Source organism: Atractosteus spatula, chromosome 5 (genome assembly GCF_055471065.1).
Source record: "Atractosteus spatula isolate fAtrSpa1 chromosome 5, fAtrSpa1.hap1, whole genome shotgun sequence".
Lineage (NCBI taxonomy): Eukaryota > Metazoa > Chordata > Actinopteri > Semionotiformes > Lepisosteidae > Atractosteus > Atractosteus spatula.
The window spans coordinates 22603932-22619995 of record NC_142710.1 but is presented as its reverse complement, the minus strand read 5'-3'; the positions used below and the strand labels follow the sequence as shown (position 1 = coordinate 22619995).

General features: G+C 35.5%; 1 long non-coding RNA gene across 1 annotated transcript in view; it reads right to left on the bottom strand.

Moving 5' to 3' along the window:
* The window catches only part of LOC148834762 (uncharacterized), a 30624-nt gene extending 26539 nt beyond the window's left edge, over positions 1-4085 (bottom strand). Inside the window, exon 1 of the long non-coding RNA XR_016091102.1 lies at positions 3938-4085. This is a non-coding gene — a long non-coding RNA (uncharacterized LOC148834762). The remainder of the gene's footprint in view (positions 1-3937) is intronic.
* Positions 4086-16064: the final 11979 nt, after the last annotated feature.

Genomic DNA, 16064 nt, shown 5'->3' with positions numbered 1-16064 from the left:
TTAACAGTGTAGAATTTAAATTAAGGGATGTTGTTTTAAAATTGTATAATGCAGTAGTAAGGCATCATTTAGAAAATTATCTCCAATTTTGTTCTCCACATTACACTAAAGTTATTGGTGCTATGGAATCTGGCCAGAGAAGATCAGTCAGATCCATTCCAGGGCTTAAGGCAATATCTTAATCTAACAGGCTAAAGACTGAACTTTTTTAGTCTTGAACAGAGAACTCTATGAGGGGATCTGATGTAAGTATTCAAAATCTTCAAAGGATTTATTAAAGTGGTGAATATCACATAACGTAAAGTGTGTTCATTACAAATGTTCAGTAAGTGCAGATTATTTCTGTTTTATTACAATAGATTTCAGCATACAATGGGAAATAGTTGAAATGATTGTGAAACTTTTGGGACCTTGGGTCAAACACAGTTTTGCAACTTTTCTGTAGTGTAGTTTTGTTTCTGCCATCTAGTGGAGCTAATCAATACCTGCAATCACAGATTTTTGCATAAAATATTAATCATAATCACTTTTATTTATAAAACACCTTAGTGATAAAGGAAAAAATACTATAAAAACTTAAAGAAAAAATGAAAACAAGAACATACAGCATAAACTACAGTCTAGGGCAATCAGATATAGACCCTAGTAAAAACGTGAGCTTTAAGTTTAAATTTGAAAGGAGTCAAGAATGTTGCCTCTCGAAGAATCAGAGGAAGGCCATTCCATGGAAATGGAGCAGTGACCAAAAATGTGAGATTTAGTCCTAATTACAGTGAGCCAAGGACCAGCCTCAACTAAACGGAGCCTAAGGAAAGGAGTGTAAACATGAAGGAGCTAGAGATGTATGATGGAGACAGATTATTTAAAGCCCTAAAAGTCAATAAGAAGATCTTATATTGTACTTTTAAGCATAGAACTGATATGCTGCCAGGGTCTGGTGTGAGATAGAAGTCTAGCTGCAGACAGAGTTTTGGACATATTGCAACTTACTGCGAAGAGTGTTACATAGACAATAGAGCTGCAGAAATCAAGCAACAAAGCAACAGAAAATTACACCGTTTGCTTTGTCACGTTGTACAAATGCATGACATACGTAACAACCTCTATACAGCATAGATGTTTGTCAGACTGCACTTCCACAAGATTTTGCCACACATATTATAAATGTGTGGATCAAGCACTTATCGTCAGACATTGATAGAAATGACCTAATGTGGGCAATATTTCTATGATGAAAAAAATAGTTATTTTTTCAGCATAGGAAAAGATCAATGATGATTACCGTATTCCTGACTATGGCTGACGCGTGAATGGGGAAGTCATCCACCCTTACTGTGAAGCTCTCCAGGTGGATATTACATTTGCTGCCCACCAGAAAGATTTCTGTTTTGTCACAAAGGGAATTTGATGTCAGCTAGAGCTTGATGAGACAAAGACAAGAGATAAGTGATGGATGTGGGAGATCAGAGAAGGAAGAGGTTTTAACATAACTCTGAGTATCATCTGCATAGCAATGAAACAATGAAAATGTTTGCATATAATCTGACCGAGAGGGCAGCATAAAAATAAAAAGCAAAGGGCCCAGGACTGGGGCCATGGGGGATTAATGAAGACCAAGTGAAACAAAGTGCTGCCTGCTGGTCAGATATGAGCAGAACGATTTTCAGACAGTACCATTGATAGACAAGAATGACTGCAAGAGTTTGAGCAACACTGAATTTACTGTATCAAAAGCCGCACTTGATGCGAATTTGTGTGAATTTGTGTCTTTAATTTCAGTGTGATATTGAAACTAAAGCACTAAACTATGTATTGTACTGTATATAACATATACATGGACAGTCCATGGACAGATGGATTGAGCAGTAGAGATAGCATGCAAACGTAAAAAGAGAATACCCACTAAGCCTCTCTAAACATCCTTTTTCAACAAAACTTAAAACTTTTGTTTTTACTTCAATTGACTTGAGAGAATGCCTCATGCTGTAAAAAAATAAGGAGTATTATAAAACAGATGTGAAACATTCTTAAAATTCATTATATTTGAGCAATTATGTTACTCAATTAAGCCTTTAAATATCATCATAAATAAATGTTCACGTGCGTGAGACATTGATATTGGAAGTGTGCTTTTTAATACATCATTGACAGGCCTGGATAGTTTCTAGTATAAACAGTGCTGCTGAAACAGGATTGTTTATTGTATTACACAAAACCTGACGGTAATTATGTTGTGTATAACATTGCCACCTACTGGATGTTTAAGGGATTACTTTGAACTGTGATCAGAATGTAAAAAATAATAATGCACTTCTTTTTAACTGCTAAGAGTATCTGTCATACAATTTGTTCAGAGGATGGATGGAGGATTGATAGAAAGTAATAATAAGTGCACTGTCATGCACATTTTGCTATCAATAAATCAGTTAAGAATTTTCAAGCACTATCTTTACAGTAACCTTCAAGATGCTTGTGTGTTGTTTTTTAGGCATTAAAGGAAATGTCTAACCACCTAAAATTCTCCCCCTTCTGTACATGGATATTTCTTGAAAACAACAGCAGAAACAAAAGGAGGAATAACAAGCCAAACTTCAGTGGGATTAATTATTAATATTGAACTAGATATTGAACAAACATGCCACCCACATTCTCTTGGAATTTGGATATTGCAAAAGCCAGAACTAGGCTGGTGTGTTTGCAAGAGCTCCATTGTGACTGATGTCTTTCTTTTTTCCTGCATTGTTTTTATCGAGTAGAACCCTATCTTAAACTGCTGTGACCCACCCACACAAATCCTCTTGAAGAGTCTGCAACTGATTGATAATAATTAAGCTGTCAGCTGTCACAGTAAAGAGCAGCCAAGCAACAAAGCAACAGCAAATTACACCGTTTGCTTTGTCACTTTGTACAAATGCATGACATACTTAATAGCCTCTATACAGCATAGATGTTTGTCAGACTGCACTTCCACAAGATTTTGCCTGTGAATATGGCTTCAAACCCACCTGGCAATACACTGTTACTTAATAGTGATCTTCCCATGAAGTGTTATTTAAAAGGTTTCTTTTTAGGCTGATCACAGTAATCACAAACTAAAACTAAGAAAGAACTACTGTAGGAATCGCTGGAAGTTCACACTAAAATACAACTATAAATACGATACAATAAAAAACAAAGCTTAGTTATTTAAGTCAGACAACACTTAAGTACACCTAGCTGCAACTGAGCCTTCTGTGTGGCTTGAGGGTTTGAAAGGCAGTCCTTGAAGAGCCGACTATGAAAAGCAATTCCTGTTGGACTGCTGCGCAGTTAGTTCAGTAGTGTCAGTTTGGTGACTGGAGTCCTGTGTTTCCGGTCAGTGACCCACAAGACTGGATGCAAACAATAAACAGCATGTAAATTTACATGTCTCTGAGAATTTGTGTCCATGTGTGTTCTCTATTTCTCATATTACAGTAGATCAACTCAGCTATGTAGCACTGTAATGGACATACAGATTTGTGGGGTATAAAAGAGGACACAATGCTCATTCTAATACAATAATAATAAGGTAATTACACCTTTCAGGTTTTAAATCGAATTTGAGTGTATCAAATATACTAAAGCCTTTATAAACTGGTATTAAAAAATAATGCATTTTCATTACCAGTCATAACTTCTAAATATATGTAGAATCTCATTAAAAATCAATGTCATTATGCTGATTCCACACTGAAAAAAGGAAGTTGCAGTAGTGACTTATCTTCTGTGTCATTAGTGACAAAACTCACCAATAAAACCAAGGCCACACTCGGAAGAAATACTGTATGCTGAGACAGACTTGATTGTCTTTTCAGTCAGACTTCAAAACAGAATTAGCTACAACATTTTCAGGAGTTAAAATGTGCTAGTTTTTTAAATAGTTCAGATGTAATAACTTCCTTTTTGTTGTACTCACATTTTACATACTGTAACTGGAAAGGAAGACATGTTGCAGCAGTCGCTTCTTGCCTCAGCAGGGTCTGGGAGAAACAGTCCCTTGGCCTTGCTCTGTTCACCCTGCCCAAGACAGCAGGCTGGAAGAGTGAGCTACTGTACATCCCTCCTACTCCCTTATTTCCCTCGACTCTTAAACAGAACAAATGCCTGACAAAGCCACACCCCTTTCTCTTTCCCTCAGGACTTAATTAAGTAAGCCTGCTGTCCCTGTGGCCCTGTTGAGAACTACTGTAGGCCTGATTTTGGTTTGTTTGCAATAAAAACACAATAAAAGTTCTGACATGCATTAAATGAGAAGCTAATTGCACCCTAATTAGCTTTAATGCACAAATGTATTTAATCGATCTTCTGCAATATTTAAAAACATTTCAGTTTCTGGCTTTGCTCAAACAAAGAAGCCTAAACTAAATTTCAGATCTATAGAGATATAAAAAAATCTCAAGCGTGGATTCTTTCACAGTAACATTCTCTAATGGATTATTCAGGAGTAAAATGAGGTACCTGGGTAAAAAGAACATCAGAGGAACAATTCTGTGGTCATTGTTCACACATCTTTTACTGTCTTGAGGCATATTTAGGAACTCAAATCAACTTTGGAAGTCAATATCTAATGATATTCCTCTAGTAGTCAGTTCCATGATTGTCATGATGGACTCGTAAGCAATCTATAAGCCTGACTTTAAACTCAGTCAGTAAAGTAGAATTATCATATACTACTGAAATATTGTTAAAATGCAATCATCCTCTCTGACTCTGTCAATGTGTTTAAGTTTTATTTTTGCATACAGTTGCCATGATATTGTTGTTCAAATTATGTGTCACATAGTTTGGATGAATAGATGAATATATAGGTTGTATCGTCTGCACCATATATTATTGAAAGCTACCAGAAAGCAGAAGAATTTGTGAGCCTAGTTCTCTTTTTTATGTGCTCATTAATAAATTTAATGGCATAAGCTAAAAAATGTGAAATGTGTAATGTAACTGCATGGAAAATGTTGAGAAAAAGTCCAAATAAAAGTTTAGAAATGCAATTTTTTATGGTTACAATCAGGAGCACAACTATAAAAAGAGTGACGTACACAATCCATTTTTATTTAATCAGCATTATCTTGTGTTGAGTCAGTGGTCAAAGTTCAATGTTTTCTGTAATAAGTAAAAGTCATAATGTATTAGTTAAAATGTATTTATTTACGCCTCTCAGTAGATTGTTGTAATTTGACCAAGAGGATCTATCTGTTGCCTTGACAACACTCCAGGAGAGTTTTGTTTGTGTGTGTGTTTTCAAGGCTGTCTGCTGAACAGTTTCCTGATCAATGTCCTCTTGAATGTCCTCTTGAATGAAAAGCAAGTCAAAAGTTAAATCAATTATAAAGCTTCTTTTCCTGCGTGCATCATTTAAAAAAATATAATATGTTATTAAGGCACTTTCACTCTGCTTGAATTGCAGCCCTCATTTTTGTGGTGCAGAATTTTAAATCTGTGTCTGTACACAGGCATGCTAATGAAATAAGCTGAATTATTAGTCAGGACACCAATGTGTAAAGCTCAGAGCCGTGTACTGAATTATTTATCTGCCCTCATTCTATGGTGTTTCACCAATGGGACTTGCAAGCAGATCAAACAGCAGTGACAGAGTAATTGATTTGATGGCTTCTAATGAATGCAGTTCAGTTGATCTGAGACACATCCCACTGCACATTAATGCACGTGAAAATCTAAAAATAATGTGACCATTTAGCTGACCCCAGTGAGTGCTAAATCCAGTCTTAAAACTATGAAGTAATTAGCACGTCAATCAGTCTCTGTAGGTCGAAATTCTAATTTTTTCTCAGTACATTATAAGGTGGAGCACAGAGTTAAACAAGTGAACATATTCTCCCAAACTTTTACTTAGAATAATGCATGCATTGAACCTATTTGACCCAATCGGGCCCCGTGCCCACAGGGGGCCCCTCACTACCTCCAGCTTTGAAAAATAAGAAACGCCCTACAGAAGAGGTCAGGGGTGGGGGAGTACGGAAGCACATTGCTGCCATCAAGGGAAAACAAATCGCCCCCTCGTAATTACTCAATAGTAATTCTTGATAGTAATTGTCTCGTACTTTATGTGATCACGCGATAGCTCATTTGTCATATACAGTAGTACCTAGTTGTATAGACAAGATTCATATAGAAGTACACCATCATCTTTTATGGCATATAGCAATCAAACAGACCAGAAATTCTACCAGCATTTACGTGAATTGGTCAAATATGTTGACATGACATACTGGGTGTGGCTGATTAGAAAAGGGATCTGAGAATTCTAGGATTGTGAAACAGTTGGGACATAGATGCATGCGTTTCCTGGGTGCTGGGAGAGGCTCCTAATGTAGGTGTATAATGTTAATGTCAGCCTGTGTTTGTCTGTGTGTGTTGGTACTGAGGGGTAAAAAAACGAGATAAAGACATTGTCCATTTAGTGAAAAGACATTAAATACTGTAACTGAAAATAATAATTTCTTATGCACTTACTTCATATTTAACAACACTCAAATGTTCATAAAGATACATGAACTAACTTAGGAAGGTATGGTGGTGCAATGGTTAGCAGGGGCAATAGGTTCAATTCCTACAGTGCTATCTGCTCGGAGTTTGTATGTTCTCCCGGTGTACTTGTGGGTTTCCTGTGGGTGCTCTGGTTTTCTCTCATAGTCCAAAGACACACTGGTAGGTTAATTGGTTTCTGGGTAAACCGACCCTGGTGCGAATATTCTGTCTGTGTGTGCCCAGCAATGGACAGGCATCCTATCCAGGATGTGTATCCTGCTTTGTGAGCATTGGTTGCCGGGTTAAGCTCTGGCTCCCCCATGACCCTGTACTAGATAACACGGTTTAGAAAATGGATGGATGGATGAAGGAACTCATAAAGACACCAAATATCAAAACACTTTTTAAAGCATCACATCATACTCCTGACTTTATTTAGAAACCTTTATATAAACATCTTCTATTTTCAGAGGTTTTGGCATCCCACTCTCTGATAAAGCAACATTTACATTTTACTGCTGCTTGCCTCTCTGTTTTGAGGAGTAAGGAGAGGCTTTTGGGGTAAAAGATATGGAAAAACAGACTGTTTGAGGCGGGAGACTGAAAGAGAACAACAGGAAGTTTCAGAAAGAGCAGAGCAAGCTGGATGAAGAGCTGTCTAAAGGATTGAAGTGTGTGACCCTTACCTGACATATACAGAGATCAAAGACTACAGCTCAGCCACTATCAGAGAGAAAGCAGGATTCAAACACTGCTTTCTGGCCATCATAAGATGAAACATCATCACAACTTTGAATGCCACAAGTGGAGTAAATTAAGTATGACTATGCAACACTGTTTTATTAGCAGAGAGTTCCCTGTCCCTGAGAACAAAGAACAGGATCTTCAGAAAATTCTGTTTTATTTCAGATATAAATAATGTTTTGGTATATTTCCGTAACAAAGATTTGATGGATGCAGCAATACAAACATAGATCTTAAAATATTATAACACCTATAAATGTAGACAATGTCTAGTCTTTGAGTATGATATATGACAGCGTTGAAAAAGGTTTATCTATGTGAAAAGTTGCCATTGTGCTTTAAATCAGTAACTTTAAAGCAGTTAAATAATTTGAATGTTAGTTCTATGAAAACTACAGTTTTACAATAATTTCAAGCAAGAATATTCTCAGGCTATTTTTATTAAGTTTCATTTGGTTTGCTTCCAAGTGCAAAACTTTGTGACATTTGGTGCCCTTAAAAGGCAATTTCTTCCATCCAAGGCTTGAAATGGTCTTCTCTGTTTACTGGCACACAAGCAATAACTTGGTTTACTGTGAATTTCGTTCCACAACGACTTCTTAAAAGAAATCATGATTTAAAAGAGAGTGAAAATAAACTTTAATCTTTGGAAAGATGTATCATTTTCCACTCATGTCATCTAACCAGGACTCAAATGCACAACTGTCAACAGATTTAAAAAATTAAATACAGCAAAAGTATTCTCAGTTGTACTTTAGCTTACTTTTTAGCTTAATTTTCAGTTATTTATGATTGCTATGTTTTACATTTAGCTCCCAGTGCCTTATCCTCAAGTTTGTTTTCTAAGTTCACCACAGGACTTACCGAGTATTAAAAGAAACAAATGACTTAAATGTGCAACAAATTCACAAAGTTATTTGACTCTGCCACTAACGAGCAATGGCTGCAAGGTGGGAGTTCACCCTTGACAGGACATCACTCTGTTGCGGGGCAAAAACAGACACAAACACGCACACACTCACACCAGGACCAATCCTTCCGGAAACCAATTAATTTACCAGGACATTTTTGGACTGTGGGAGGAAACTGGAGCACCCAGAGGAAACCCACGCGAACATGGGTAAAACATGCAAACTACACACAGACAGCACACTAGGTCCAGAATTGAACCCAGGGCCCCAGTGGTGCAACATTGCAATACTAACCACTGTGCCACTCTGCTACCCTTGCAAAGCCTTTCAATGTGTTTTTTTATTTATTTTCATCTGACATAACAATCAACAGGTTAAATCAGTTAAAACTGTGAAAACACCTGTGCCCAATTTACTTTCTCCTTAATGAGGGGATGTAGTGTTTAAGCAACATTGAAAGTCACTTATATTCATCTTGGTCAGTCACGAATGATCAATTAATCAAAATAAGGGAGGCCAAAAAGATTGAATGAATTAATCGATATCTGAAATTTATGTATTTTATTATTCTAAAAACATACTTGGATTCACAGATTGATGTTTCTGTTGCTGCTCAGTATATAAAGGATAATATATTAATCTCATCAGATGCTGTCCTTGTGTGTGTAGGATGGAACCTGGGATATGTGGGAGGGAGAGGGCTGTTGGATTTGAATTGATTTTCAGGTTTTCAAATGCAGTCTTAGAATATTGTGCTTTTACTTGTTCTTCACATAGCTTAAAACAATAATTATCTGATGCACTAGGTAAAATATTAGAACCACATATAATGTACTTTAAATGTGAGGACCTTCATTAGTAAACCACTGATAACTTTAAGGACCAGAGGACCTTAACAACTGTGCTGAAAAGAAAAAAAAAGTTTTTTTTTTTAAAGATGCTAGTCATTTGTCCCACATACTGACCCAAATGTGTCTTTTCTTCATAAAACTTTTTTTTACCAAGATTAACATGAATGGCTTGTAATGTTAGTCCTTGTTTCACTTGCAATTTCTGATCTGAAAGAAATGAACCAATCACAGAAGTTATCCAGCTTTTATTATTTTTTAGCTTTAGCTTAACATGCAAAAGGTGAGAAAATCCTGAATATATTAAGGTTTCTTGAAAAAGGTGGGTACATGCAAAGTGAACTGCATAGATCTTTGCCATTATAGTAAACCATATTCATGTGCTTTAGTTACTCTATTGAAAGAAATAGAAAGAAAAGTTTAACACTCCACAGTTCTGTTGCAGTATTGTCTTTTAACATGATGTGTCACATAAAGGAATTTTGACATTTATTTTTAAGCGGTAGTGATCATTTTTCTACAGCCTTACTCCAACATTATATTCACAGCTCTAAAAGATTATATTTTTTCATATGTATTTGACCTCTAGATGGCACAGTGCACAATAGAGAATTTCTATTTAAAAGGTGAATAATGGTTTGACATCTTAATAACTTAGTTAATTGAAGTAAAGCAGAGAGTGTGTGTACATTTAGAAATGTTTCAGTTCTGTAAAGCCAAACATCCAGCAAATCGGTTGTTCCAGATACCTCTGAATTAAAGTCTACATAACACTGAAATGCCAGACACTAGAAAATATAATAAAAATGTAATGTGGGTTATTAGAAAATTAGAAAATGGATGCAAGCAGTCTGAGCTTGCAGCTTTTTCCAAAACAATCAAGCAAATGTATGCTGTTTAAATTCTACCTATGTCAAATATTAGGTTTCAGATTTCTGGAAATAAAAATAAATATTATACCCTAGAAAATCAGAGAATGCACTCAAAGATTTTATCAAGAAAAAATAATATTTTTATTTCATCTTTCCTACTTGTCTGCATAGTTGTGATTAATCCTTGAAGATCAAAGCTCTTAACTTCAGCTTTGATGAAATCTAATCACTAGTTCCTCAATGTTCTTTTATTTTCTGTACAGATAGATTTAGGCCAAGATCCCTTGTGGACTAAACTGTGTGTCTTCCACAAGGATAAAGAACCACAATTAATTGGCAGAGATATTATGGACCTATCTAATGGGACTGATTTTATAGGCCTTGCTCACACAGGAATCAGAAATCACACAGGGAATAGCAGAAATGTGTCATATATTTAAAGGAACAATTCAAATGACTTTGTAGAGACTGTGAACCATCTGAATTGAAATCTTGTTGCGGGTTAATTGCATTCCAGTGTTCAGAGGTAGTTTTACTCTTTGGGTTAACCTGCAACTCAGACAGTGGGAAGTCATTCCATTTTCACTTTATGATTTGAGAATATTGAAACAGGACATTCAATGTCCTACTGTACACAGAGATGATGTAACTTCCTCTTTAAAGCCAAGGGGATATGTACTTATAAAATAGGGATTTTCAATATGCACTCTATACAAAGTCCAGGGGGAATTTATTGAACTAAACAACTTCATTTCAGTATTCATAAATTTCTTTACTCTCTGACTCCACAAGTTTGCCATTCCACCTCTTCAGAGAGAAAGCCATAGAAGCACTATGTTAAGACCTAGTGATAGATGTTGATGGTTATATTGTTCAGTCTCTTTGGCTTATGTACACTGCACATATGTATTCATTCTGAATGATAAAAAGTTACTGTATACAGTATATGCAACATATATAAATACTAATTTCTGTATTATATATCCAGTCATAAAACTAGGGCTAACCGACCAGCAACAGATAAATAAAATATAGTTAGAAATATTTTGAAAAAGTACAAAGTAGTTGAGTCTGATCACTTCCATGCTTTGGTATCACAGTAGCAGTGGGTGTCAGAGTCTTATTAAGTGGGGGAGTATTGGAAAAGAAAAGGCAAATGAACTGACAAAACAGCACTTGGTCATCAATTAGAGCTATTCAATGAAACTCCTTAAAGAATTAATTAATCTTCACAACCATGCTTTATAATACAAAAAATAAAACATAATGAAGTCTTAAAAAGGGCTTTAGTGGTATATGTTTTATGTGTGTAAGGCTTTAGGTAAGGAATCTATGTTCTGTAGCACTTTACCAAACCACATCCATTAAACATAAAATCCCTATTTTCCAAACACATAGGAACCTAAATTCTTATAAGAAGCAATGAGAATTTATGTGCCAAAATGTTTTGAATATGGGAAAAAGTTCAGTAATAAGAATAAAAGTGGTTGTACAGTTCAACATAAAGATTGTTATATACTGTATATTTCAAAAGCAGTATCATGATGGTTTATGACTGAAGGTTGGAAGTACTTCGTAAAAATATTTCACTGAAAGATGAAAGTGCTAATAAAAATGAACCTAGCAATAAATTTAAATTTTAAATGTGAACTACATTATCTCTGCATAATAAAGGATGATTATTATGACTCCCTGGTAGTGTGGTGGTATTTTCTTGTAAGAATAAAAAAACAATAAGCATCTGAGCAAACATGGAGGTACAGATTAAAGATTACAAAAAGTACTTAAGGCACAATCCTCAAAGTCCTCTTTCTTTGGAATTGTTCAAGGTAGATCAATGTTGTTGTTTTTTCTATAGTCAAGGTTTCCTAAAGCCTGAAGAGGATTTTAAGGGAGTGTGGATACTTCTTCGTATGAAAGAGCTAATGGATATAATAATGACTGCGTAGAGGAGGCTGTGGTTTGTGTATTATTAGAATGTGACTTTTAATACACACCCACTTTTCCCTGTCCAAAACAATAATTTTATGTTCACATACAGCATAAAGTGAATTCAGAAGCATAATGTTTTTGTTTCTTTTTTGTATCAAAATAAAAAAAGCTGTAAACTTTAATTACTAAACAAAAACATTATTTAAAAACCCATCTCAGTTTTGGTTTTTCAGAATTCTAAGTGCTTGTATGAGTTAATAACATTCTTTCATAGATAATCCTTTAGTTTACATTTTCTTTATCAACAGACCTTGACGATGATTAAGTTTTTAAAGCAGCTTCCTCACTCCTTCAGATCTATTGCATACCAAGTCACAGTTATAGCTATGTGCACACAATTTGCTCACTTTCTATACAATTTAACTATTAAGGAAATGCCCAAGTGTTATTTTATTAGAACAATTTCAGACACATATTTTATATGATTAAATATTAAGTATTCCCTAAACGTTGGTTGGTAACATAAAAATCACCTTGGAAATATGGAAAACATTTTAAGTAAAACATAAAAAAATCAGTTGTTAACTTAATGTTGAGATTACCATACAAACTAAACTAAAAATTTCTGTGAGTTTTATTTTTTTAATGAAAATAAACGCATCATTAATAAGGAAAGAGAGAGGATACAACATATTAATACAAGAGACACAATCGAATTCCTTATAAAAAAGGCTTATATACTTATGTTCTCTCTTAGTTATTACATACATGGTTGTAAAATAAAAGAACAAAACACTGCTTTTAAAATCTTAAAAACATGATTCCCAGGTTTTTCTATTTCTGTCTGAATGAATTTGGCTGGTGCGGGAGCATAGGTCAAAGTGTGCATATTTGCTCACAGACTGGAATTCCGACATCATTTTTTCCATTACCCATAGTGCCGAGGGAGGGGCTTCAGTCAACCCTGCTGCCTTTATCAGTGGGTGGAAGAAGAATTAAAAAAAAACTTTCTCAGCTTGCCAAATCTTCTTGCTTTCCACTGGGATTTCCTGTTCACTGCTAACAGTGTAGTATTTAAAGACGTCATGGTACACATTATGTAGGATTATTATGCTGAACTACATAACACATACAGTTTTTACATACAGTATTTTTAAAGTAGCTTGTTTGTTAACAATGCACTCAGCCTTCTTTAAATATTGGTATCTGTGTTCTTTTAAAGAAAATATAGGTTTAATTTTCCACCTATAATACAATGACATTTAATTAAATTAAATAAATTAATTTAATTTAATTTTTTATTTTAATACGTTGTTTGTCTGTGGTTTTCTTTCCAAAAGTACTCTTCATACAGGAGAAGATTCATTTTAATTCCCCAACCTGGATAATTTACAACACTTCTGTATATCTGTTTTCAGTTTATCAGATGACAATGATAATTTACTTTACAAAATGGTGAGAAAGTACTCCACCAATTAGGGAAATTATCTTATTAACTTACTGTTTATTTTTGTAAACAAAGTATATTTTAAGTTAATCACACAGTCTATGTTAATCACACAGTCCTTTTTATAGTTTGCATGCTTTGTTGCTTTAAAGCTTGCATTAATGATACTTTGGAGTAGCAATTTATTTCTGTTACTGTATATGCACAAACTACACAACACATTCAAAGCAAAAACAAAACGTATATAGATAATTAATATGATATATGATATGATATAATAATAATAATTGCTTACACTTATATATCGCTTTTCTGGACACAACTCAAAGCGCTTTACAGGTAATGGGGACTCCCCTCCACCACCACCAATGTGCAGCCCCACCTGGATGATGCGACGGCAGCCATAGTGCGCCAGAACGCTCACCACACATCAGCGATCAGTGGGGAGGAGAGCAGAGCAATGAAGCCAATTTAAAGAGGGGGATTGTTAGGAGGCCATGATTGATAAAAGCCGATGGGAAACTTGGCCAGGACACTCCAGGACACCCAAATTAGGGTTACACTCCTACTCTTTTCGAGAAACGCCCTGGGATTTTTAATGACCACAGAGAGTCAGGACCTCGGTTTTACGTCTCATCCATAAGGACCCACATGGACCGCAGGGTGAGCGCCCCCTGCTGGCCCCACTAATACCTCAAAGGTCATAATTATGTACGTTTATCCTTTGCAATGGCAAACTTAGTTATGGTACACAAAATTATATTAGTTAGTCACACAATTACAGTAGTTGAGAGCCTCTGTCTCTTTGCAATAATAGTGGTTCTTGTGATTTCAGAATAAATACATCTGTCTGTGTAGGTCCATCAATTAGTGAATTTCAACCAGATTCAAACATGAAAATTAAAGAGTATTCAAAATGATCAAGGATAAAGTTGTACAAATGCACTGACCAAGAGAAGAGTAGAAAAATATTCAAAGACTCTGAATATACCTTTGAGCACTGTTTAGTTGATCATTAAGAAGTAGGAGGTGTATGATACCAGTCAGACACTACCTAAAACCGTCTGTCCCACCAAACTGAGCAGCAGGGCAAGAAGAAAACTAGAAGGTATGCCACTGTGAACCCAAAAGTGCCTTTCAAAAAGAAATACAGTTTAGTGGTTGAAATAGGAAAAAATGCCCATGAGTCAAAGCTGGCCTGTATTACAGAGCGGAAAGAAGGAAGCCATTACTGAAAAAAAAAACTTAAGTGCTGCATGGAGTTTGCAACAAAGATTGTTGAAGTGATACTGCAAACATGTGGCAAAATAAGTTTTGAAGTCACATGCATCAACACTTGAGCCATTTGTTGTTAATGCACTTGTGCATATGATAAATAAACTGAAGTGAAATGCATTGTAAAGTACAAACAACACATTAAATCATCCAGTCAATACCATCCTTTCTGTTCAGCAAGGATGGCATCATTGTGTTATGAGGCTCCTTCCCATCAGTCGGGACTAAGAAGCTTATCAAGTCTGAGGAGACAGTGGAAGGAGGAAAGTACAGGCAAATCTTAAAACTTTTCTAAAATGAAAATTCACCTTTCAGTGGGAGAATGAACTTAAGCACAAGGCCAAAGTAACCTCCAGATACTTATGCAATCAACAAATTTCATTTTTTCTCCTTTGGTCTTGTTAACATTTACTGTACCTTATCTGACCTTAGAAGTCTTCAGTTTGAGCTTTTAGGTTTTGAATATAATATTAAGTTAAAAATGTGTATCATTTTATAATTTCACAACACGGGACACCGTAGGAAGAGTCTGAATACATTTGCAAAACATGGTACAGTATGTCTGCACATGTAAGGGATAAACCCAGATACCCTGCACATGGTGCAGTTAAAACAGCATTTGAATATCTAGAGAGGCAAAGCTCACCAAACTAGTTTTTAATCTCTGGTGATTTTTTTTCTTTACAATAGAACCTTTAATAATGTTATGCAGTATCATGATCAAGCACTTCATGAAATGTAGAATATTCTTTCAATTAATGTACTTTCATTATGAAGTCAGAATAATAATAATAATCAGAAGAAGAATTCCTTGCATGGATTCAGCACCTTTTAAGTGAAACATCCCAAAGGGCTTTACATACTGTATACGAGCAGACTTACAGTACTTCATCTACCGTTGAAGCACAACAGCCACCTGAGTGATGTGCGGCAGCTCAAGAAGCACAAGAAGCCCCATTATGTAGCAGACCAAACTGTGGAGTAAGAAGTTACTTCACCAATGAAATTAAGGGGAAAACTTTATGTAGGCCAGACTGTGCAAGATAAGAGTAGAATTTAGCCAGGACAACAGAGGTGGCACACCTACTCTTACGAATAGTGCCATGGGTCCTTAATGATGAAGTAGTCAGGACCTTGTTATATTGTCACTTGTCGTGTACCACCTTTGAAATAATTCAACACTCAATACTAAAAATTCATGTCCCCTGAAAAAGGGTTTAATGTTTCATTAAATAAGGATCTTCCTAAGAGATTAGATCAAGGCGATGCACCAGTGTGTAAGCTAGAACAGGATCAGGTAGAGGTTAATTAAACTGAAATGTAGTGTATTTCAGTCTTGCTCTTTTTTTTCAGTGTGGAATTAGCCTCGGCCTCCTTTTTCTTCATTTTGAGAATATAGCAGGGTCTAGAGGTGGTATTTCTTTACAACAAATCTGACAACTGAATCTTTGCATTGGGGTGATTTCAACTCATTTTCTGTTTCCTTGTTTCCTGGGGATGGCTGTGTCCCTTTCCACAGAAACCA